Genomic DNA, 24,948 nt, shown 5'->3' on the forward strand with positions numbered 1-24,948 from the left:
AAACAGGAAGCAGGCATGAACTGATGCAGCCCAAAGAGTTGGCATGTTTTCTTTAATAACCTTTCATACAAAATTATTGTAGGCCCAACACTAAGTAAGCTAGCAAAAATGGTGCAAGAACAATATATTCATTTATTTAAGTGATATTTTTATTTTTAGAGAACAAATTGTAGAAGGGATTTATTTCCTTATTTCTAATATTGGCATAGACATTCTTGGCTGTGTACAATACTTTTACTGTCTGATTTTGGAACCCTCAGAGATGGATGTCATGTATTTTTAGGAACCAAATATATTCCTTATCTGTATTTCTTTATTTACTTCATTTCCCTTTCTTCTTCCCACAAATCTTATCCTAGAATAACACAAACCATATCATGCTATAATATGAATCCAATGAGTTCTGATACATAGCCAGAACTGTCAATTCATATTATAAGAATAGTCAAGGTGAATAATTTTAGATATGCCTTTATTTGAAGATGACATAAACTAACAGCCCAATTCAATGATATTCACTTGAATTTTCTTCCTGGAATTTAAATTCCCAGACTGACTCATGGCAATACAAATTAATTTGATCTCTAGTCAACTATATACATATTAATTATTATGTGATTCTTGTATAGATTGGTACAATGGACATACTATAAGAAATGCTAATCTATTCTATGTTCCACATTCTTTTCTTCTTAAAATATCTTTCTTTGAAACAAGTACCCATGTTAAAAATGTCAAATGGTGATATCTCTTATTTTAGTCATTAATTTATTAAAAAATAAGAGCTAGTGGGTATCTTCTTTGTTTCAGGTATTAAACATCTGGGTGGTTCAGAGGTATGGGAAACAATCTTACATCACAATCTTAATAGCCTCATAGTAGACTGAGAATTGAAATATAAATTATTGTGGAGCACACTATCCTAAAGAATAATACATATGATTATCATAATGATTTTAGAGATTGCCATTATTACTGAAAAATTCACTAAATGTCCCAAGATATTGATCATTTATTTCCTTGACAGCACAACTCTTTTTGTGTCCTAAATAAGCTATGGTCCTAAACACCATAGCTCCATATAAGTGTTATGCGATGAATAATTCTGAAAGGGATAAATGACTAAGAACACTTGTGTGTTCAAACCAGATTTCTGTGACTCCTGTATTTTTCATACTTTTATTATTTAATGATGATCATTTAGGATAAATTAGTCTGAACCATTTTAAAGATGGATTATGAGTAAATAACCTGTTATGAAAATTAATCCCTAATTCTCAAAATCAGTAATCACAATAGCTAATACTAGAATTATCTGGCTAAATTTGTTCCTAAGGATTATGTCTTTTTTTTTTTAAGTTTTTTCGAGACAGGGTTTCTCTGTGGTTTTGGAGCCTGTCCTGGAACTAGCTCTTGTAGACCAGGCTGGTCTTGAACTCACAGAGATCCACCTGCCTCTGCCTCCCGAGTGCTGGGATTAAAGGCGTGCGCCACCACCGCCCAGCAGGATTATGTCTTTTAAATTGTGTCCCAAAACTATGCCTGTAAAATGTGACTGATATTTTTTTAGTGGATGAATGTCAAAGTTTGGTGGAACAAGAAATTTGTAAAAATCTGTAATGTAAATAGAGTTATTTACAGCTCTTTAAAATTGCTGTGTCTGCAAGCAAACTTCTTTCATATGCTGTAAAGCTGAGGCTGTAGCTCTAAATACATTTCAGGACATGATTGGAACAAGCTCCTTTTACTTCTAGAGGAATTCATTAGTGTTCATGAATCATATAAAGTTTTGAAAATGCTCTCTCTTGCTCTCTCTCTCTCTCTCTCTCTCTCTCTCTCTCTGCCTTTTGGTTAGTTTGAATAAAGGTTTGTATATTTTGTTGATTTTTTCAAAGAACCAACTTTTTGTCTCATTGATTTTTTGTATTATTTTCTTTGTTTCTATTTGGTTGATTTCAGCTCTCAATTTGATTATTTCCTATTGTCTAGTCATTCTGGGTGAGTTTACTTCATTTTGTTCTAGAGTTTCAGGTGTTCTGTTAACTAAATAGAGTGAATTTTCAAGAATCTTTATGTATGCATTTATTGTAATGGACTTTCCTCTTAACACTGCTTTCATTATGTCCTATAAATTTTGGTATAACCCTCCTTTATGCAGCTGATAAATAGTCTGAGAAAGAAATCAGAGAAACATCACCCTTCACAATAACCACAAATAACATAAAATATCTTAGAGTAACTCTAATCACACAAGTGGAAGACCTGTATGACAAGAACTTTAAATCTTTGAAAAAAGAAGTTGAACAAGACTCTAGAAAATGGAAAAATATCCCATGTTCTTGGGTAGGCACAATTAACATAATAAAAGTAGAAAACTTACCAAAAGTTTTCTACAGATTCAATTCAATACCCACCAAAATCCCAGCAAAATTTTTCACAGATCTCAAAAGGAATATTCAACTTCATATGGAGAAGAAAAAAAAACAGGATAGCCAAAATAATACTGTACAATCAAGGAACTTTTGGAAGCATCACAATCCCTGACCGCAAACTCTACTATGGAACTACAGTACTGAATCTGCCTGGTGTTGACATAAAAACAGACAGGAAGACCAATGGAACTGAATCTAAGACCTGGATATCAATCCACATACCTATAAACACCTGAGTTTTGACAAAGAAGCAAAAAATATATAATGGAAAAAATATAAAAGAAAAAATTTTAAATATTCAACAAATGATGCTGGCATAACTGAACTCAATATGTAGAAAAATGAAAATAGATCCATATCTATCACCATTCATAAAACTCACATCCAAATGAATCAAAGACCTCAACATAAAACCAACAACACTGCACTCATAGAAGAGAAACTGGGAAGTACACTTGAACACATTGGCACAGGAGACCACTTCCTAAATATATCCCCAGTAGCAGACACTGGGAGCAAAGTTAATGAATGGGACTGAGTGAAACTGAGAAGCTTCTGTAAAGCAAAGGACATAGTCAATAAGACAAAATGGCAGCCTATAGAGTAAGAAAATGCCTTCACCAACCCCACATCAGACAGAGGACTGGTCTCCAAAATATACAAAGAACTCAAGAAATTGCTCAACAAAAGAACACGTAATCCAATAAAAAAAAATGAGGTACAAACCTAAACTGAAAACTCTCAACAGATAAATCAAAAATGACTGAAAGACACTTAAGAGAAAGCTCAACATCCTTTACCACCAGAGAAATGCAAATCAAAACAACCCTGAGATTCCATCTGACACCTATAAGAATGGCTAAGATCAAAAACATTGATAACAGTTCATGCTGGAAAGGATGTGGTGTAAAGAGAACACTCTTCCATTGCTGGTGGAAGTGTAAACTTGTACATCACTTTGAAAATCAGAGTGGTGATTTTTCAGAAAATTAGGAAATAACTTCCCAAGACCCAGAAATACCCCTTTTGGGTATATACCCAAAGGATATTCAATCATACCAAAAGGACATGGGCTCAACTATGTTCATAGCAGCATTGCTTCTGATAGGCAGAACCTAGAAACAACCTAAATGCCCCTCAATGAAAGAATGCATAGAGAAGAAGTGGTACATTTAGACAATGGGGTATTACACAGCAGAAAAATCTAACATATTGAAATATGTAGGCAAATGGGTGTATCAAGAAAGCATCATTTTGAGTGGGGTAACCCAGACCCAGAAAGAGACATATCATATGTACTCACTCATAAGTGGCTTTGGGGGCATAAAGCAAAGAAAAATCAGCCTACAATTCACAACTTCAGAAAACCTAGACAACAGAGGGGACCCTAAGAGAGACATAGATAGATCTAATCCTCGTGGGAAGTAGAAAAACACAAGATCTCCTTAGTAAATTGAGAGTGTGGGGATCACAGGTAAGGGTAGAAGGGGAGAGGAAATGACGGGAGGGGAGAGGAGAAAATATATAGCTCAACAAAAAGAAAAGAGAGAGCTAAAAAAATGCAAATAAATTTATCACTAATGTTAATTTACTTTTCTTTTTGCTTTTAGGTGTGGTCACTAGTTCTGTTAGGATTGATGTCTTCTTCTTTGTTTCTCTTGTCTTACCAATGATTATATTTGCCAGGCCATCTTTCTTTTAAATATTACTGGCTTCATATTCACCATAAACAGCATTCTAGGGTTTTTGATAAAAATCACACGTTGTTTTCAATTGTCATTTAAATTTTCCCCACCTGAAGGTAGTGATAGCATTTTTTATGCATTAGGAGGAAAATATTACAAAAAGTAATTCTCATAATACTAAAAGAATATGCAATTTTTGTGAATCAGTATATATTATGTAATTATTTATTACACAAATCTCCCTCCTACCCAAAAATTATGTGACATGAAATTACTCTCTGAACTACATAGATTTGTCTGTTTGTTGGTTGGCTGGTTTGTTTGAGACAGGTTTCTCTGTGTATCTCTGGCTATGGTTTGAACTCACACTGTTGACAAGGCTAACATTGAACTCACAGATTTCTGCTTGCTTCTGCCTCCCTAAGTGCTGGGATTAAACTCAGACTCAGATAGACAAATATTTTATGTACTAACTCATAAGTGAATATTACATGCAAAGGGAAGGAAAACCAGACTACAGTCACAATCCAAAAAAAAAAAACTAGGTAACAAAGAGAACACTAAGAGACACATACATGCATTCCCCTTGGAAGGGAAAATAGATAAGACCTTCAAGAAAATTAGGAGTTGGGTAGGGTAGAAGGGATGATGAAAGGTGTGGGGTAGGAGAGAAGGGGGGAGAAAGAGAACATGAGGGAATGAAATGTTCAAGAAGAGGGAAGGACAGTGTGGGAGAGAAAGGAAAGAGCTGTCTTAATCGAGGAAGCCTTTATTACACTTATGTTTAAGAGTTCTCATCAATGGCTTTCTGCTTAGGCTATTATTGGGGGGGGTTCTTGGGGTGGGTCTAGGGGTTGTCACAGAAAGGCTCCCATGTCTTTATTTCTCAACTGTGTATCTTCAGTTATTTATATTGCTGCAAAACAGCTTTCTTTTCTCCTTTAAAGTGAGCATGGGCACAGTTCATGGGTTTCCACATGGCTTCTGGTGACAGCCCAAATCACAGACATGATCTCCTATTGCAGTAGAACCACAGGCACAGGCAAGACTCTCAGAACCACATACATCAACTTGGAATCAGACTGCAACACAGGCCACAGACATGTTCTTGACTTTCAGTAGTGAACATGCACCACAAACATCAACACAAAGAGAAACCACAGTAGGACCATGGTTCAAGACATGGACCTAGGTGGCAGCATAGTCCCAGACATCACCATGGCCTCAGGGGGCAGTGCAGGCCACTCACATCAATATGGCTTCCAGCAGCAATATTGGCCATAAACATCAAAACAACAGAATCATTTTGGTCCTCAGTGGCAGCATGGAACTTGAACATCAGTATGAACCCAGGTGGCTGCACTGTTTCATGGGCATCAGTGTGAATTCAGGCCAAAGAAGAGCTCACATATTTACACATGGCCTTTGGGAAAACGTAGGCCATAGACATTAATCTGGCCACTGGTCACATCATGACCAGTGACCCACACATGACCCTCAATGGCAGCACAGATCTGAGATATTGGTATAACCCCAGACAGCCGCATGGGTTACTTATTTCAACATGGCCTGTGACATGGCCCATGTACATCAGCATGACTTCAGAAATTGAGAGATACCATGGATATCCACATGGTCTTAGATGATAACATGGGCCACAGACATGAACATTGCTCATAGCTGTATAAGAACCATGGACCCATCCATAGCACTCAGTGGCAGCATGGATCACAGGCTTCAAAATACTTCAGGTGACTACAGAGGTATCTCATATCATTTTGCAACCCTGAAGGGCAGTGAAGCCCAAGGACATTACCAAGGCTTCAGTAAGACATACAGAATACATACATCCATATGGATCTTCTCAGGCTTCATTGAGGCTGGGGACAGCAGCATGAACCACAGACATCATCATGGCCTCTAGTAGCACCACAATTCATAGTAATACTACAAGGAGGTCCAATCTAGAAGGAAGCCATTCCTCATTTCAGGCCACTATCACTGCCCAGAGCCAGGAAAAATTCTACAGTTAGGTAGTTGTGTTTGAAGACTGAATTTGCATTTGCAGAAATTCTAAGCTATTGCACACTATGCCACTTACCTGACTGGGCAATAATATGCTCCACTATTGACCTCAGCCCTTTCCACTTTGGTCTCTATTCACAACTCATGTACCACTTAATATTCTGTCTTTCCCACCACTCCATCACATATTTTGTCATTTTATTCATTCCTATCTTGCTGGCTTCCACTGCTGCTTCATGAAGTTGGGTGGCCTGATTGACTTCCACCACATGCCTCTAGAGGCAAGGTAACCTGACTTTACATTTGCCCTGCTACTTTATAGTTAAAAATATGATTTGTTTTGATATTCAAGATCTGATTAGCTATTTCTCATCCTTTTTTTTTCAGAGGAAAAATGCTTTACTGTTAATTTTACTTTAAATATATGATAGCAGATACTTTCATAAGTGAGCCTGATCAAGCTTTCAAACAAAAAAAATATGAAGGATACACTATTCCAAAATAATGCATATGAAGGAAGCTCCCCAAAGACAGAACAAAAATAACAGAACACAAAATCTCTCTCTCTCTCCCTCTCTTCCCCCCCCCTCTCTCTCTCTCTCTCTCTCTCTCTCTCTCACACACACACACATACACAGAGAGAGAGAGAGAGAGCACATCTAGAATAGTCATAAATAAAAAGTTTTTTTTTTCTTTTTTTTTTTTCTTGCTGATTTTTTTATTAATTAATTAATTTAATTATTAAAGATTTCTGCCTCTTCCCCGCCACCACCTCCCATTCCCTCCCCATCCCCCAATCAAGTCTTCCTTCCTCCTCAGCCCAAAGAGCAAGCAGGTTTCTCTGCCCTGTGGGAGGTCCAAGGACCACCCACCTCCATCCAGGTCTATTAAGGTGAGCATCCAAACTACCTGGGCTCCCACAAAGCCATTACATGCAATAGGATCAAGAACCCATTGCCATTGTTCTTCAGTTCTCAGTAGTCCTCATTGTCCATTATGTTCAGCGAGACCGGTTTTGTCCCATGCTTTTTCAGTCCCCGGCCAGCTGGCCTTGGTGAGTTCCCGATAGAACATCCCCATTGCCTCAGTGTGTGGGTGCACCCCTCGCCGTCCTGAGTTCCTTGCTCGGGCTCACTCTCCTTCTGCTCCTCCTTTGGATCGTGAGACTTCAGTCCAGTGCTCCAATGTTGGTCTCTGTCTCTGTCTTCTTTCATCGCCTGATGAAGGTTAATATTCAGGGGGATGCTTATATGTTTTTCTTTGGGTTCACCTTCTTATTTAGCTTCTCTAGAGTCACGATTTATAGTCTCAATGTCCTTTATTTATGGCTAGAAACCAAATATGAGTGAGTACATCCCATGTTCCTCTTTTTGGGTCTGGCTTACCTCACTCAGGATAGTGTTTTCTATTTCCGTCCATTTGTATGCAAAATTCAAGAAGTCATTGTTTTTTACTGCTGAGTAGTACTCTAATATGTATATATTCCATACTTTCTTCATCCATTCTTCCATTGAAGGACATCTAGGTTGTTTCCAGGTTCTGGCAATTACAAACAATGCTGCTATGAACATAGTTGAGCATATACTTTTGTCATTTGATGGGGCATCTCTTGGGTATATTCCCAATAGTGGTATTGCTGGGTCAAGAGGTAGGTTGAACCCGACTTTCCTGAGAAACCGCCACACTGCTTTCCAAAGTGGTTGCACAAGTTTGCATTCCCACCAGCAATGGATGAGAGTGCCCCTTTCTCCACAACCTCTCCAGCAGAGGCTATCATTGGTGTTTTTGATTTTAGCCATTCTGACCGGTATAAGATGGTATCTTAATGTTGTCTTGATTTGCATTTCCCTGATTGCTAAGGAAGTTGAGCATGATCTTAAGTGACTTTTGGCCATTTGAACTTCTTCTGTTGAAAAGTCTCTGTTCAGCTCAGTGCCCCATTTTATAATTGGATTGATTAACCTTTTACGGTCTAATTTCTTGAGTTCTTTGTATATTTTGGATATCAGACCTTTGTCAGTTGCGGGGTTGATGAAGATCTTCTCCCAGTCAGTGGGTTTCCTTTCTGTCTTAGTGACAGTGTCCTTTGCTTTACAGAAGCTTCTCAGTCTCAGGAGGTCCCATTTATTCAATGATGTCTTTAGTGTTTGTGCTGCTGGGGTTGTACGTAGGAAGTGTTCTCTTGTGCCCATGTGTTGTAGAGTACTTCCCACTTTCTCTTCTATCAGATTCAGTGTGTTTGGACTGATATTGAGGTCTTTAATCCATTTGGACTTGAGTTTTGTGCATGGTGATATATATGGATCTATTTTCATTCTTCTACAGATTGACTTCCAGTTTTGCCAGCACAATTTGTTGAAGATGCTCTCTTTTTTCCATTGTATACTTTTAGCTCCTTTATTGAAAATCAGGTGTTCATAGGTTTGTGGGCTAAAGTCAGGGTCTTCTATTCTATTCCATTGGTCGACTTCTCTGTTTTTATGCCAGTACCAAGCCGTTTTCAGTACTGTAGCTCTGTAATAGAGTTTGAAGTCAGGGATGGTAATGCCTCCAGACAATCCTTTATAGTATAAGATTGTTTTGGCTATCCTGGGTTTTTTGTTTTTCCATATAAAGTTGATTATTGTCTTCTCCAGATCTGTGAAGAATTTTGATGGGATTTTGATGGGGATTGCGTTGAATCTATAGATTGCTTTTGGTAGAATTGCCATTTTTACTATGTTGATCCTCCCAATCCAAGAGCAAGGGAGGTCCTTCCATTTTCTGGTGTCCTCTTCAATTTCTTTCTTCAAAGACTTAAAGTTCTTGCCAAATAGATCTTTCACTTCCTTGGTCAGAGTTACCCCAAGGTATTTAATGCTATTTGTGGCTATCGTGAAAGGTGATGCTTCTCTGATTTCCCTCTCTGCTTCCTTATCCTTAGTGTATAGGAAGGCAACTGATTTTTTGGAGTTGATTTTGTATCCTGCCACATTACCAAAGGTGTTTATCAGCTGTAGGAGTTCTTTGGTAGAGTTTTTGGGGTCGGTTATGTATACTATCATATCATCTGCAAATAATGAAAGCTTAACTTCTTCCTTTCCAATACGGATCCCCTTGATCCCCTTATGTTGTCTTATTGCTATTGCTAGAACTTCAAGCACTATATTGAAGAGGTATGGAGAGAGTGGACATCCGTGTCGTGTTCCTGATTTTAGTGGGATGGCTTTGAGTTTTTCTCCATTTAATTTAATGTTAGCTGTCGGCTTGCTGTAAATAGCTTTTATTATATTTAGGTATGCCCCTTGTATCCCTAATCTCTCCAAGACCTTTATCATAAAGGAGTGTTGAATTTTGTCGAATGCTTTTTCAGCATCTAATGAAATGATCATATGGTTTTTTTCTTTCAGTTTATTTATATGGTTGATTACATTGATAGATTTGCGTATGTTGAACCAGCCCTGCATCTCTGGAATGAAGCCTACTTGATCATAATGGATAACTTTTCTAATGTGTTCTTGGATTCGGTTTGCCAGTATTTTATTGAGAATTTTTGCGTCGATGTTCATGAGTGAGATAGGCCTGTAATTCTCTTTCTTGGTTGGGTCTTTGTGTGGTTTTGGTATCAGGGTAACTGTAGCTTCATAAAAGGAATTTGGCAATGACTCTTCTGTTTCTATATTGTGAAATACATTAAGAAGTATAGGTATTAGCTCTTCTTGGAAGTTCTGGTAGAATTCTGCATTGAAACCATCTGGCCCTGGGCTTTTTTTGGAAGGGAGATTTTTGATAACTGTTTCTAATTCTTCGCGACTAACAGGTCTATTTAGATCGTTCACCTGGTCTTGGTTTAGGTTTGGTATATGGTACTTATCTAAAAAAGTGTCCATTTCTTTTGCATTTTCCAGTTTTGTGGCATACAGGCTTTTGTAGTAAGATCTAATGATTCTCTGAATTTCCTCTGTGTCTGTGGTTATGTCCCCCTTTTCATTTCTGATCTTATTTATTTGCGTGTTCTCTCTCTGTCGTTTAATTTGTTTGGATAAAGGTTTGTCAATCTTGTTGATTTTCTCCAAGAACCAACTTTTTGTTTCATTGATTCTTTGGACTGTTTTCTGTGTTTCTATTTTGTTGATTTCTGCCCTCAGTTTGATTATTTCCAGTCTTCTACTCCTCCTGGGCGCGTCTGCTTCTTTTTTTTCTAGAGCTTTCAGGTGTGCTGTTAAGTCCCCAATGTATGCTTTCTCCGTTTTCTTTAAGTGGGCACTTAGTGCTATGAACTTTCCTCTTAGCACTGCTTTCATCGTGTCCCATAGGTTTGAGTATGTTGTCTCTTTGTTTTCATTAAATTCAAGGAAGACTTTAATTTCTTTCTTAATTTCTTCCTTGACCCAGGTGTGGTTCAGTAGTTGACTGTTCAGTTTCCATGAGTTTGTCAGCTTTCTGGGGGTAGCTTTGTTGGTGGCTTCTAACTTTAATCCGTGGTGATCTGATAAGACACAGGTGGACACTGATATTTTTTTGTATCTGTGGAGGTTTCCTTTGTTTCCAAGTATGTGGTCAATTTTCGAGAAGGTTCCATGAGCTGCAGAGAAGAAGGTGTATTCTTTCCTATTTGGGTGGAGTGTTCTATAGATGTCTGTTAAGTCCATTTGATTCATTACCTCCAACAATTCTCTTAATTCTCTATTAGTTTTCTGTCTGATTGACCTGTCCATTGGTGAGAGAGGTGTGTTGAAGTCTCCTACTACTAGTGTGTGTGATTTGATGTCTGCCTTGAGTTTTAGCAATATTTCTTTTACATAAGTGGGTGCTTTTATATTAGGTGCATAGATATTCAGGATTGAGACTTCATCCTGCTGAATCGTTCCTGTTATGAGTATAAAGTGTCCCTGTCGATCTCTTCTGATTGATTTTAGTTTGAAGTCAGTTTTGTTAGAAATTAGTATGGCCACACCTGCTTTTTTCTTAGGACCATTTGCTTGAAAAACCTTTTCCCAACCCTTTACTCTGAGTAGATGCCTGTCTTTGTGGTTGAGATGAGTTTCTTGCAAACAGCAGACTGTTGGATCCTGTTTTCGTATCCAATCTCTTAGCCTGTGCCTTTTTATTGGTGAATTGAGACCATTAATATTAAGTGATATTAATGACCAGTGGTTGTTAACTCCGGTTATTCTTACTGCTTTTGGTAGAAGAGTTTGTGTGTCTCCCTTCTTTGAGTTGTGCTGTTGAAGGGTCACTAGTTGCCTGGGTTATTGTAGGCAGTGTTGGCAATGTTGGATTCCTTGGGTTGTGATTTTCCTTCTATTACTTTCTGTAGGGCTGGATTTGTGGCAACATATTGTTTAAATTTGTTCTTATCCTGGAATCTTTTGTTTTCTCCATTGATAGTGAACGATAGCTTGGCTGGGTATAGTAGTTTGGGTTTGCATCCATGGTCTCTTAGTTTCTGTAGTACCTCTATCCAGGACCTTCTGGCTTTCATGGTTTCCATAGAGAAGTCAGGTGTAAGTCTGATCGGTTTACCTTTATAAGTTACTTGGCCTTTTTCCTTTGCAGCTCTTAATATTCTTTCTTTAATCTGTATATTTTGTGTTTTGATTATTATATGGCGAGGGGATGTTTTTTTTTGATCCAGTCTGTTTGGGGTTCTGTATGCTTCTTGAATATTCAAAGGAATATCTTTCTTTATGTTGGGGAAGTTTTCTTCCATAATTTTGTTAAAAATGTTTTCTGGGCCTTTGAGCTGTGCCTCTTCTCCTTCTTCTATCCCTATTATTCTTAGGTTTGGTCTTTTTATTGTGTCCCATATTTCCTGAATGTTTTCTGATGAGAATTTGTTGGTTTTGGTGTTTTCTTTGATCAGTCCGTTTATTTTCTCTATGTTGTCTTCAGAATCTGAGATTCTTTTTTCTATCTCTTGTATTCTATTGATTATGCTTGTTTCTGTAGTCTCTGCTCGTTGACCTATATTTGCCATATCCAGCTGGTCCTCAGTTTGTGTTTTCTTCCTTGCTTCCATTTCAGTTTTCAATTCTTGGACTGTTTCCATTACCTGTTTGATTGTTTTTTCTTGGCTTCCCAGGGTATCATTTACATATTTACTCATTTCTTCAAACTTTTTGTTATACTTCTCATCCATTTCTATGAGGGCGTTTTTTACATGTTGTTTAAGGGACTCTATTGCTTTCAAAAAGTCAATTTTTTCCTCTTCTCCTGTGATAGGGTGTTCAAGTCCTTGTGTTGTAAGATCATTGGGTTCTGGTGTTTTCATGTTGTTTTTCAGATTGTTGGGTGAATTCTTGCCTTGGCGTCTGCCCATCTCCTCTTACCGATGCTATCTATTGGGTTTGATTTAATTGTAGCGGGGCAATCTGTTCTCAGTGCAGGCTTCACTGTTTCTTGCCCGCACTATCCTGCATCCAGTGCCTCTGCCGCCCGGTCCTGCCTGCCGGTGCCTCCGCCGCCCGGAACTGTCTGTGCGCCGGTGCTTCCGCCGCCTAGGCCTGCCTGCCGGTGCCTCCGCCACCTGTGCCTGCCTGCGCGCTGGTGCTTCCGCCGCCTAGGCCTGCCTGCCGGGCCTGACTGCCGGTGCCTCTGCCACCCGGGCCTGCCTGCACGCTGGTGCCTCTGCCGCCTGGACTTGCCTGCGTGCTGGTGCCTCCGCCGCCTGGGCCTGCCTGCGCGCTGGTGCTTCAGCCGCCTAGGCCTGCCTGCTGGTGCCTCCGCCACCCGGAACTGTCTGTGCGCCGGTGCTTCCGCCGCCTAGGCCTGCCTGCCGGGCCTGACTGCCGGTGCCTCCGCCACCCGGGCCTGCCTGCACGCTGGTGCCTCTGCCGCCCGGACTTGCCTGCGTGCTGGTGCCTCCGCCGCCCGGGCCTGTCTGTGCGCCGGTGCTTCCGCTGCCTAGGCCTGCCTGCCGGGCCTGACTGCCGGTGCCTCCGCCACCCGGGCCTGCCTGCACGCCGGTGCCTCTGCCGCCAGGACTTGCCTGCGTGCTGGTGCCTCCGCTGCCCGGGCCTGCCTCCTCATCCTTAAAGGCTTATTATTGCCTGAAAATTTAAGTTCTCAATGAGGAATGGATACATCTCTTAGCAGTATATTCCTGGAATTTTTCCTTGGATTATTTCATTATCTTGGCCAAAATTTTAAAATATTCTTTACCCTCTGCCTTATATTTCTTAGTGTTCTGTTTTTCATCACCATTTGTATATGGAGTAAGATACTAAATCCTGAGCTTTTCTGTTTAAAAACCTTTCACATCATATTGGTCTACATTATTTTCCTTAGAGAGATTAAAAAACTTTGGCTTCTTTGAGCTGATTTTGATCTGATGTGCTTGGCATAGTAGTTTCTGTCAGTTCAGTGAGTAATAGGCTCTCACTATCTTTATCTCTCTTACTCTCTTTTACACATACATGGAATCCTCAATGAGGGCATTAGAAAAGAACACTGGTCAGGAGATCCAGACTTTACAAAAGGCAGTGGTAAATAGATTTGAAAAGATTGAGGAAGTTATCAAATTTGATGACCAGGAACAAAGATAAAATTTAGCCTTCTCAGTATGTAAAATTCCTCAGAATAGCTTCCCCAGAGTTCTGCCTGCCTTTCCAGTATTAACATCAGAAAGAGTATCTGGCTTCAAGTACCCTAAGGTTGTCAAATATTCAGGGGAACCCATACATATGACTGATCTAAAGGAAATTAAGCAAGCAGTTGTAACTTATGGACTGCATTTGTCCTTTGTAGGGAACTGGTCAAAATGTGGACTTCCAATAATAAAGCAATGCCATAAGACTGGACTCAGTTAACCTCAGCTCTCCTAGAACATGGATCACAGTTACTTTGGAGGTTCTATTTTAAAGAAGAGGCTAGAATTTTAGAGCAACAGGAAAAAGCAAAAGGACTTGAGATTTCCCTAGATCAAATTCTAAGTGAGGGACTTTACTCTAATCCTCAGGATCAAACTTTTTATGATGAACACAATTTGTCCCTATGTAGCACAGCAGCTTTAAAGAACTGGGACAGAATTCATGGACCAGAAAAGAGAGTTGAATTGTATCTCAGGGTTAAACAGGGTCAGAGAAAACCTATTAGTGACAAAGACTAACTATGGCTGTACAAACAGGGGTGACTGATCCAGAATCTAGACATATAATAATTGAATCTTTGGCTTATGAGAATGCAAACAGCCAATGCAAAGGGATACTTAGGCCTTTGAAAATCAAATTGTCTCCCATGGATGAATTGGTCTTGCATATAATGAATGTTGAGACACTTAACTATGGTATTGAAGTGTGGGTAGGAGAAGAATTTCCACTGGTAAGAGAAGACTTCAAAATACCAAATGTTTTAATTGTGGTAGAATGGGACATCTGAGAAAGGATTGTAGACAAGTAGACAAGGGATACCTAGGAATAATGTCTCCTCTGGGAATGACAGAAATAAGAGGACTCAGCCTTCAGGTATATGTAGGAGGTGTGGCAAAGGCCAACATTGGACCAATGAATGTAGGTCAACAAAAGATAGACAAGGCAACCTGATACCATTGGGAAATGCTGTGGGGGGCCACATGCAGGTCCACATGATGAATGTGGTCAGTCATTCCCAGTTACTGTGGAAAACATGTCTCACCAGGGAAATTATAAAATTCAATGCCTGCTGTAAAAGGTAATATGGGCCTGAATGATGGGAAAAATGTGGAGAATGAGTCAAAAACTCCAGTAGGACATAGAAAAGGTATATTCTATCAGACTTCTATAAATGATCAAAGACCAAAGCTAAGAGTGTACATAAATGGCATTTTTTATTGAAGGCTCACTAGACACACGTATGGATGTAAGTATCATTACTCCAGAATCTTGATGTCTGAATTGGCCTCTTCAAGAGATAGATGTTCTGTTCCTAAGAATTGGAATTTTATCTCAGGTAAAAACAAAGCATGATATGGGTTGAATGCATAGGGCCAGAAGGGCAAATACAAAGACTGAGGCCATATGCTGCCAATATTGCAGTGAATTTGTGGGGTTGTGACATATACAGCAATGGAATAACCAGGTTAACATTCCTGCAGTTCCAAAAACTTATATTTCTGAGGAAAATATTCAACCTTTAAAATTGTGAACTGAGAAACCAATATGGGTAAGCATTGGCCTCTAGCTGAGGAAAAGTTGCAGGCTTTAGAACAGCTGGTACAAGAGCAACTAGTGGCCTGACATATAGAAGAATCTACCAGCCCTTGGAATTCTCCTATTTTTGTTCTTAAAAAGAAACCTGGAAAATGGAGAATGGTGACAGATCTAAGGGCTATCAACAAGGTTATTCTACCTATGGGCCCTCTAAAATAAAGAATTCCTCTGACTTCTCTATTACCAAAGGGATGGTCTCTCATAGTTATTATTTAAAGCATTGTTTCTTCACTACCTTTAAAAGAAAAGAATAGAGAAAAGCTTTTCTTCACAGTGCTTACTTATAATAATTCTCAGCCTACTAGGAGATATCAATGGACCGTCCTCTCACAGGGAATGCTCAATAGCTTCACCCTGTGCCAATACGTTGTTAGCCAACCATTGGAAATAATTCATAAGCAATTTCCTAAGTCTATAATCTACCATTACATGGATGACATTTTGCTTTCTTTCTTTTTTTTTTTTTTTTTTTTGCACTTTAATGAATATCTTTATTTTCTTACAGGCACATAGCATACAACACACACACACACACAAACGGAGTCAAGCATCGCTGGCTTCCAGCACACCTGCCACTACAATCTGAGTGGAGAGCTCTCCCACAGCCCCTTCTTATCAGTTGCTCTTCTCCAAGCTTCCCCTGCAGGCATGGCAGTCGCCTCTGTCCCTGTAGATGTCCCTGCTCTGAGAGTTCACCTAGATGGAATCATAGTGTGTGGTCCTGCACACTTATTGCACTCAACACAATGTTTTCAAGACTCACCCACACTGTCCTAAAGGCCAGAACCTCCATTTTTCTGATTGTGAGAAACATCTCCTCGGTTTAGTATTTTATTCACGACTATATCACATTTCCCTCAGCCATTTGTCACCTGACTGGGCTTTGGGCCACTTCTGCTCTTGACTCATTGTAACACTGTTGCAAATTTGTGTGTAAGTCCCCGTGGGGGTGTGCTCTTGTTTCCCTTGGGAGGAAACTTGGTGTGACATCTGGCTTACGTGCCACCTCTGTGCCTCGGTTCTCAGGAACCCACCATGGTGTGTTCTGTAGCTGCACCATGCTATGCCCTCTAATCCTCTAATGCTTCATGCCCTTGTCAGTGCTTCTAAATATTCAGTGTGTAGCTTCAGTTGCAACCACCACACTGAGTATGAAGCAGTGAAGATTTTGTTTTTGTTTTTAAGCTAGGTTTTTTTTTGTAGTTGTTTGGTTTGATGGAGTATTTTGCTTGCATTTTCTGTTGGGTTTCTGGTTGCTTTTTTGAGACAGGGTCTCTTGTAACCAAGGCTTGTCCTAAACCAACTTTCTTGTCAAGAATGACCTTGAAGATCTCCTGCTTCTACCACTCAAGTGCTGGGACTGGGGCGTGTCCTGCCGTACCCCACAATGTTCTGTGGATGCTATGTGCTCTAACTGAGCTACACTCCCAGCTCCCATGGCTGCTTTTTATTTGCATTTCACTAACTAATGAGCATCTTTTGTACTTACCATGTATCTTATGGGAGAGCTGCCCCACTCTGTCCTTTTGAAACTGGATTATCTTTCTTTTTTTATTAATTTATTTATTTATTAAAGATTTCTGTCTCTTCCCCATTACCGCCTCCCATATCCCTCCCCATACCCCAATCAACTCCCCCTCTCTCATCAGCACTAAGAGAAGTCAGGGTTCCCTGCCCTGTGGGGATTCCAAGGACCTGCCACCTCCTTCCAGGTATACTAAGGTGAACATCCAAACAGCCTAGGCTCCCACAAAGCCAGTATGTGCAGTAGGATCAAAACCCAGTGCCACTGTTATTGACTTCTCAGCAGTCCTCATTGTCTGCTATGTTCAGTGAGTCCGGTATTATCCCATGCTTCTTCAGACCCAGTCCAGATGGCCTTGGTGAGTTCCCGAAAGAACATTCCCATTGTCTCAGTATGTGGGTGAACCCCTCATGGCCCTGAGTTCCTTGCTCGTGCTCTCTCTCCTTCTGCTCCTGGTTTGGACCCTGGGGTTGTAGTCTGGTGCTCCAATGTGGGACTATGTCTCTGTCTCCTTTCATCGCCTGAAGAAGGGTAATATCCAGGAGGAAGTCTATATGTTTTTCTTTGGGTTCACTTTCTTATTTAGCTTCTCTAGGATCACGAATTATAGGCTCAATGTCCTTTATTTATGGCTAGAAACCAAATATGAGTGAGTACATCCCATGTTCCTCTTTTTGGGTCTGGCTTACCTCACTCAGGATAGTGTTTTCTATTTCTGTCCATTTGCATGTAAACTTCAAGAAGTCATTGTTTTTTACTGCTGAGTAGTACTCTAATATGTATATATTCCATACTTTTTTCATCCATTCTTCCATTGAAGGGCATCTAGGTGGTTTCCAGGTACTGGCTATTACAAACAATGCTGATATGAACATAGTTGAATATATACTTTTGTTGTATGATAGGGCATCTCTTGGGTATATTCCCAAGAGTGGTATTGCTGGGTCCTGTGGTAGGTTGATCATGAATTTCGCGAGAAACCGCCACACTGCTTTCCAAAGTGGTTGCACAAGTTTGCATTCTCACCAGCAATGGATGAGTGTACCCCTTTCTTCACAACCTCTCCAGCAAAGGCTATCATTGGTGTTTTTGATTTTAGCCATTCTGTCAGGTGTAAGATGGTATCTTAAAGCTGTCTTGATTTGCATATCCCTGATCGCTAAGGAATTTGACCATGACCTTAAGTGTCTTTTGGCCATTTGAACTTCTGTTGAGAATTCTCTGTTCAGGTCCTTGCCCCATTTTATAATTGGGTTGATTAGCCTTTTACGGTCTAGTTTCTTGAGTTCTTTATATGTTTTGGAGATCAGACCTTTGTCTGTTGCAGGGTTGGTGAAGATCTTCTCCCAGTCAGTAAGTTGCCTTTTTGTCTTAGTGACAGTGTCCTTTGCTTTACAGAAGCTTCTCAGTCTCAGGAGGTCCCATTTATTCAATGAGGCACTTAATGTCTGTGCTGCTGGGGTTATATGTAGGAAGTGGTCTCCTGTGCCCATGTGTTGTAGAGTACTTCCCACTTTCTCTTCTATCAAGTTCAGTGTGTTCAGACTGATATTGAGGTCTTTAATCCATTTGGACTTGAGTTTTGTGCATGGTGATAGACATGGATCTATTTTCATTCTTCTATAGATTGACATCCAGTTTTGCCACCACAATTTGTTGGAGATGCTATCTTTTTTCCATTGTATACTTTTAGCTCCTTTATCGAACATCAGGTGTTCATAGGTTTGTGGGTTAAAGTCCCGGTCTTCTATTCTATTCCATTGGTCGACTTCTCTGTTTTTATGCCAGTACCAAACTGTTTTCAATACTGTAGCTCTGTAATAGAGTTTGAAGTCAGGGATGGTAATGCCTCCAGAAGTTCCTTTATAGTATAAGATTGTTTTGGCTATCCTGGGTTTTTTGTTTTTCCATACAAAGTTGATTATTGTCTTCTCAAGGGCTGTGAATAATTTTGATGGGATTTTGATGGGGACTGCATTGAATCTATAGATTGCTTTTAGGAGAATTGCCATTTTTACTATATTGATCCTCCCAATCCAAGAGCAAGGGATATCCTTCCATTTTCTGGTGTCCTCTTCAATTTCTTTCTTCAAAGACTTAAAGTTCTTGTCAAATAGATCTTTCACTTCTTTGGTCAGAGTTACACCAAGATATTTTATGCTATTTGTGGCTATCGTGAAAGGTGATGCTTCTCTGATTTCCCTCTCTGCTTCCGTATCCGTAGTGTATAGGAAGGCAACTGATTTCTTGGAGTTGATCTTGTATCCTGCCACATCACTAAAGGTGTTTATCAGCTGCAGGAGTTCTTTGGTAGAGTTTTTGGGGTCGCTTATGTATACTATCATATCATCTGTAAATAATGAAAGTTTTACTTCTTCCTTTCCAATACTGATCCCCTGATCCCCTTATGTTGTTTTATTGCTATTGCTAGAACTTCAAGCACTATATTGAAGAGGTATGGAGAGAGTGGACAGCCATGTCGTGTTCCTGATTTTAGTGGGATGGCTTTGAGTTTCTCTTCATTTAATTTAATGTTAGCTGTTGGCTTGCTGTAAATAGCTTTTATTATATTTAGGTATGACCCTTGTATCCCTAATCTCTCCAGGACCTTTATCATAAAGGGGTGTTGGATTTTGTCGAATGCTTTTTCAGCATCTAATGTAATGATCATATGTTTTTTTTTTCTTTCAGTTTATTTATATGATGGATTACATTGATAGATTTGCTTCTGTTGAACCAGCCCTGCATCTCTGGGATGAAGCCTACTTGATCATAGTGGATAATTTTTCTAATGTGTTCTCGGATTCGGTTTGCCAGTATTTTATTGAGAATTTTTGCGTCGATGTTCATGAGTGAGATTGGCCTGTAATTCTCTTTCTTAGTTAAGTCTTTGTGAGGTTTTGGTATCAGGGTGACTGTAGCTTCATAAAAAGAATTTGGCGATGACTCTTCTTTTCTATATTGTGAAATACCTTATGGAGTATAGGTATTAGCTCTTCTTGGAAGTTCTGGTAGAATTCTGCATTGAAACCATCTGGTCCTGGGCTTTTTTTGGAAGGGAGGTTTTTTATAACAGCTTCTAATTCTTTGTGACTATCAGGTCTATTGAGATTGTTTACCTAGTTTTGGTTTAACTTTGGTATATGGTACTCATCTAAAAAAATGTCCATTTCTTTTGTATTTTCCAATTTTGTGGCATACAGGCTTTCATAGTAAGATTTAATGATTCTCTGAATTTCCTCTGTGTCTGTGGTTATGTCCCCTTTTTCATGTTTGATCTTATTTATTTGCGTGTTCTCTCTCTGTCATTTAATTAGTTTGGATAGGGGTTTGTCGATCTTGTTAATTTTCTCCAAGAACCAACTTTTTGCTTCGTTGATTCTTTGGATTGTTTTCTGTATTTCTATTTTGTTGATTTCAGCCCTGAGTTTGATTATTTCCAGTCTTCTACTCCTCCTAGGTGAGTCTGCTTCTTTTTTTTCTAGAGCTTTCAGTTGTGCTGTTAAATCTCCAATGTATGCCTTTTCTGTTTCCTTTAAGTGGGTACTTAGTGCTATGAACTTTCCTCTTAGCACTGCTTTCAATGTGTCCCATAGGTTTGAGTATGTTGTCTCTTTATTTTCATTAATTTCAAGGAAGACTTTAATTTCTTTCTTAATTTCTTCCTTGACCCAGGTGTGGTTCAGTAGTTGACTGTTTAGTTTCCATGAGTTTGTCGGCTTTCTGGGGGTAGCATTGTTGTTGCTTTCTAACTTTAATCCATGGTGGTCTGATAAGACACAGGTGGACAATGATATTTTTTTGTATCTGTGGAGGTTTCCTTTATTACCAAGTATGTGGTCAATTTTCAAGAAGGTTCCATGAGCTGCAGAGAAGAAGGTATTTTCTTTCCTACTTGGGTGGCTTGTTCCATAGATGTCTCTTAAGTCCATTTGCTTCATTACCTCTAATAATTCTCTTAGTTCTATATTAGGTTTCTGTCTGATTGACCTGTCCATTGATGAGAGAGGTGTGTTGAAATCTCCTTACTAGTGTGTGTGGTTTGATGTCTGCCTTGAGTTTTAGTAATATTTTTTTACATAAGTGGGTGCTTTTATATTAGGGGCATAGATATTCAGGATTGAGACTTCATCCTTATGAATTGTTCCTGTTATGAGTATAAAATGTCCATCTCGATCTCTTCTGATTGATTTTAGTTTGAAGTCAGTTTTGTTAGAAATTAGTATGGCCACACCTGCTTGTTTCTTAGGCCCGTTTGCTTGAAAAACTTTTTCTAACCCTTTACTCTGAGTAGATGCCTGTCTTTGTGGTTGAGATGTGTTTCTTGTAAGCAGCAGAATGTTGCATCCTGTTTTCGTATCCAATCTCTTAGCCTGTGCCTTTTTATAGGTGAATTGAGTCCATTAATATTAAGTGATATTAATGACCAGTAGTTGTTTACTCTGGTTACACTTATTGTTTTTGTTAGTAGAGTTTGTGTGTCTCCCTTCTTTGAGTTGTGCTGGTGAAGGTTCACTAGATGCCTGAGTTATTGTAGGCAGTGTTGGCAATGTTGGATTCCTTGGGTTGTGATTTTCCTTCTAATGCTTTCTGTAAGGCTGGATTTGTGGCTACGTATTGTTTGAATTTGTTCTTATCCTGGAATCTTTTGTTTTCTCCATTGATAGTGAACGATAGCTTGGCTGGGTATAGTAGCTTGGGCTTGCATCCATGGTCTCTGAGTTTCTGTAGTACCTCTATCCAGGACCTTCTGGCTTTCATGGTTTCCATAGAGAAGTCAGGTGTAAGTCTGATTGGTTTACCTTTATAAGTAACTTGCCCTTTTTCCTTTGCAGCTCTTAATATTCTTTCTTTAATCTGTATGTTTTGTGTTTTGATTATTATATGGCGAGGGGATTTTTTTTTGATCCAGTCTATTTGGCGTTCTGTATGCTTCTTGAATATTCAAAGGAATATCTTTCTTTATGTTGGGAAAGTTTTCTTCCATAATTTTGTTAAAAATATTTTCTGGGCCTTTGAGCTGTGCCTCTTCTCCTTCTTCTATCCCTATTATTCTTAGGTTTGGTCTTTTTATTGTGTCCCAGATTTCCTGAATGTTTTGTGATGAGAATTTGTTGACTTTGCTGTTTTCTTTGATCAGTGCATTTATTTTCTCAATCGTGTCCTCAGAATCTGAGATTCTTTCTTCTACCTCTTGTATTCTATTGATTATGCTTGTTTCTGTAGTTCGTTGACCTAGATTTTCCATATCCAGCCGGTCCTCAGTTTGTGTTTTCTTCCTTGCTTCCATTTCAGTTTTCAATTCTTGAACTGTTTCCATTACCTGTTTGATTGATTTTTCTTGGTTTCCCAGAGTATCATTTACGTATTTACTCATTTCTTCAAACTTTTTGTTATACTTCTCATCCATTTCTATAAGGGCATTTTTTACATGTTGTTTGAGGGACTCTATTGCTTTCATAAAGTCAATTTTTTCCACTTCTTCTGTGGTAGGGTGTTCAAGTCCTTCTGTCGTAAGATCATTTGGTTCTGGTGTTTTCATGTTTTTCAGATTGTTGGGTGAATTCTTGCCTTGGCGTCTGCACATCTCCTCCTGTCAATGCTATCTAGTGGGACTTCTAAAACAGGATCAGGTTTCCCTGCTGGTCAGGGGCCCCACATACAAAATGCCTCCACTCCATTTCCTGGGTCCGGCTGCAAGCCAAGATCTCTCAAACCACTCAGGAGGGTCTACAGGAACAGGAGCAGGCTCCCCGTTCACCAGGGACCTCGTCAACAAAAGTTCTACCACTCTGTAGGCCAGCCACCAAAACAAAGACACTCCCGTTGCCCTCTGCCCCAAGCACCCAACCCAGAACCCAAACAGGCTGAACTTGGTGATCCTGTGGCCCTGCGGAAGGGAGGGGGAAGAAAGGAGGCATCTGGGGGCAAGCTGGGATGGACCAGGGAGAGAGAGGTCGCAGCAGAGGAGGAACTTCCCTAGCAGGCTGGCCGGGGAGTCAGGGGGGTTGGGGAATGCCCCCATTCTGTTTCCTGGGTTCCACCGTGGGTCAAGAACACTCCCACCACTTAGGAGGGTCTTCAGGGGCAGGTCCAGGCTTCGCATTTGCCAGGGACCTCACCAACAAAGGACCTCCCACTTTGCAGGCCAGCCACCAACACACCTACTTGAGTTAGTTGTAGTGGGATGATCTGTTCTCAGTGTGGGCTTCACTGTTTCAAGCTTGGACCATCAGAAAATATGAGTTCATGTCTGCTGAGCCTCCGCCCACATCTGCGCCGGTCTGCCTGCGCCGCCGCCCCCGTCTGCGACATTTTGTTTTCTTATTCAAATATAGATACTTTAGAAAGGATGTTTGAAGAAGTAAATAAAGTTGCTTAAAAAGATTCAAAGAGAAGATTCTGTTAATTACCTACATTATAGAATAAGTTTAATAAAATTAGAACACGGAAGGCACAAATTAGGAGAGACTGGTTGCAGACTATTAATGACTTTAAAAGATTTCTAGGAGACATTTCCATTCTATGACTGGCTGTTGGAGTAACACCTGATCTAATAATTCATTTAAACAAAACCTTAGATGGTGATAAAGTCTTGACTAGTCCCAGCGAATTAACAGCTGAAGTGGAAAAGAAATTGAATATTGTTGAGGAGAAATTACAAGAAACACATGCTGAAAGAGCGAATCCAATTCTTAATTGTATTCTAGTCCTATTGTCTTCCAGAATTTTTCCTACAGGCATTTTAATGCAGAGAGACAATATTATCTTAGAATGGATCTTTTTACCACATAAACCAAGTGAAAAATTAAAATTTTCTGTAGAAAAGTCTCTGAATTAATTATAAAAGGAAAATTGAGACTTTGTCAATTAGCAGGTATAGACCCAGCAGAGATTATATCTTTTACTGCTGAAGAAATAAAAAAGTTATGGAAAGACAATGAACCCTGGCAAAGGGTTTGTGCTAATTATCCCAAAAGCAATAGACTTAACCTTATAAAGGGTATTGTACATAATGTACCAATAGCTGGAACACATACATTTTGTACTGATGCAAATAAATAGGAAAGGCAGGATACAAATCAGAAGAATTAAGTAAGGTGGAACAAAGCCTTTATAATTCTGTCCAGAAGGCAGAATTTTATGTTATTCTTACGGTACTAAGGAATTCGAAAGAATCTATCAATATAGTTACTGATTCACAATATGCAGAAAGAGTTCTCTTGCATAAAAACTGCTGAATTTGTACCACATGATATGGAATTTACTTCATTGTTCATCCAGGTGTAAGACACAATCAGAAATAAGTTTTGTCCTATATACATAACACACATTTGATCCCATATGAGTCTGCCAGGTTCTCTAGCAAAAGGTAATGCAGAAATTGATCAAATATTGATTGGAAATGTGTTGCAGATGTCAGAGTTTCATAAAAAACTCATGTCAATAGCAAAGGTTTAAAGAAAGAGTTTTCTATTACATGGCAACAAACTAAGGAGATTATAAAGAGGTGTCCTACTGGTCCTTTCTATAATCAAACACCATTGCTTGCAGAAAAATGAGATCTGGCAGATGAATCTGTTCCACTTTATGGAATTTGGTAAATTAAAATATGTACACCACACCATAGATACATATTCAGGTTTTCAATGGGCAATTGCCTTGAGCTCAGAAAAGGCAGATTCAGTAATCACACATATATTGGAAGTTATGGCCATCATGGGTATACATGCACAAATAAAGACAGACATACTTATCTAAGAAAATAAGGCAGTTATTTTGCTTATTATAATATAAAGCACATTACAGGTATACCAAATCATCCTACAGGTCAGGCAGTTATGGAAAGGTCAAATCATACTATAAAGGGTATGCTAAACAAACAGAAAGGGATAGAAAATACCTCCAGAAATCGATTCCAAAATGCTTTATTAACCTTGAATTTTCTTCGCACTAATAAGAAGGGAACAACAGCAGCAGAGAGGCATTAGATAATGGTTAAAAAAAAAAAAACTTCTGGATTGAATCAACCACTATAGTTCAAGGATGTGTTGACCTCACAATGGAAACCAGGAGATGTACTACATTGGGGAAGGGGTTTTGCTCTTATTTCA

The sequence above is a fragment of the Chionomys nivalis genome, chromosome 16 (assembly GCF_950005125.1).
Source record: "Chionomys nivalis chromosome 16, mChiNiv1.1, whole genome shotgun sequence".
NCBI classification, from domain to species: Eukaryota; Metazoa; Chordata; class Mammalia; order Rodentia; family Cricetidae; genus Chionomys; species Chionomys nivalis.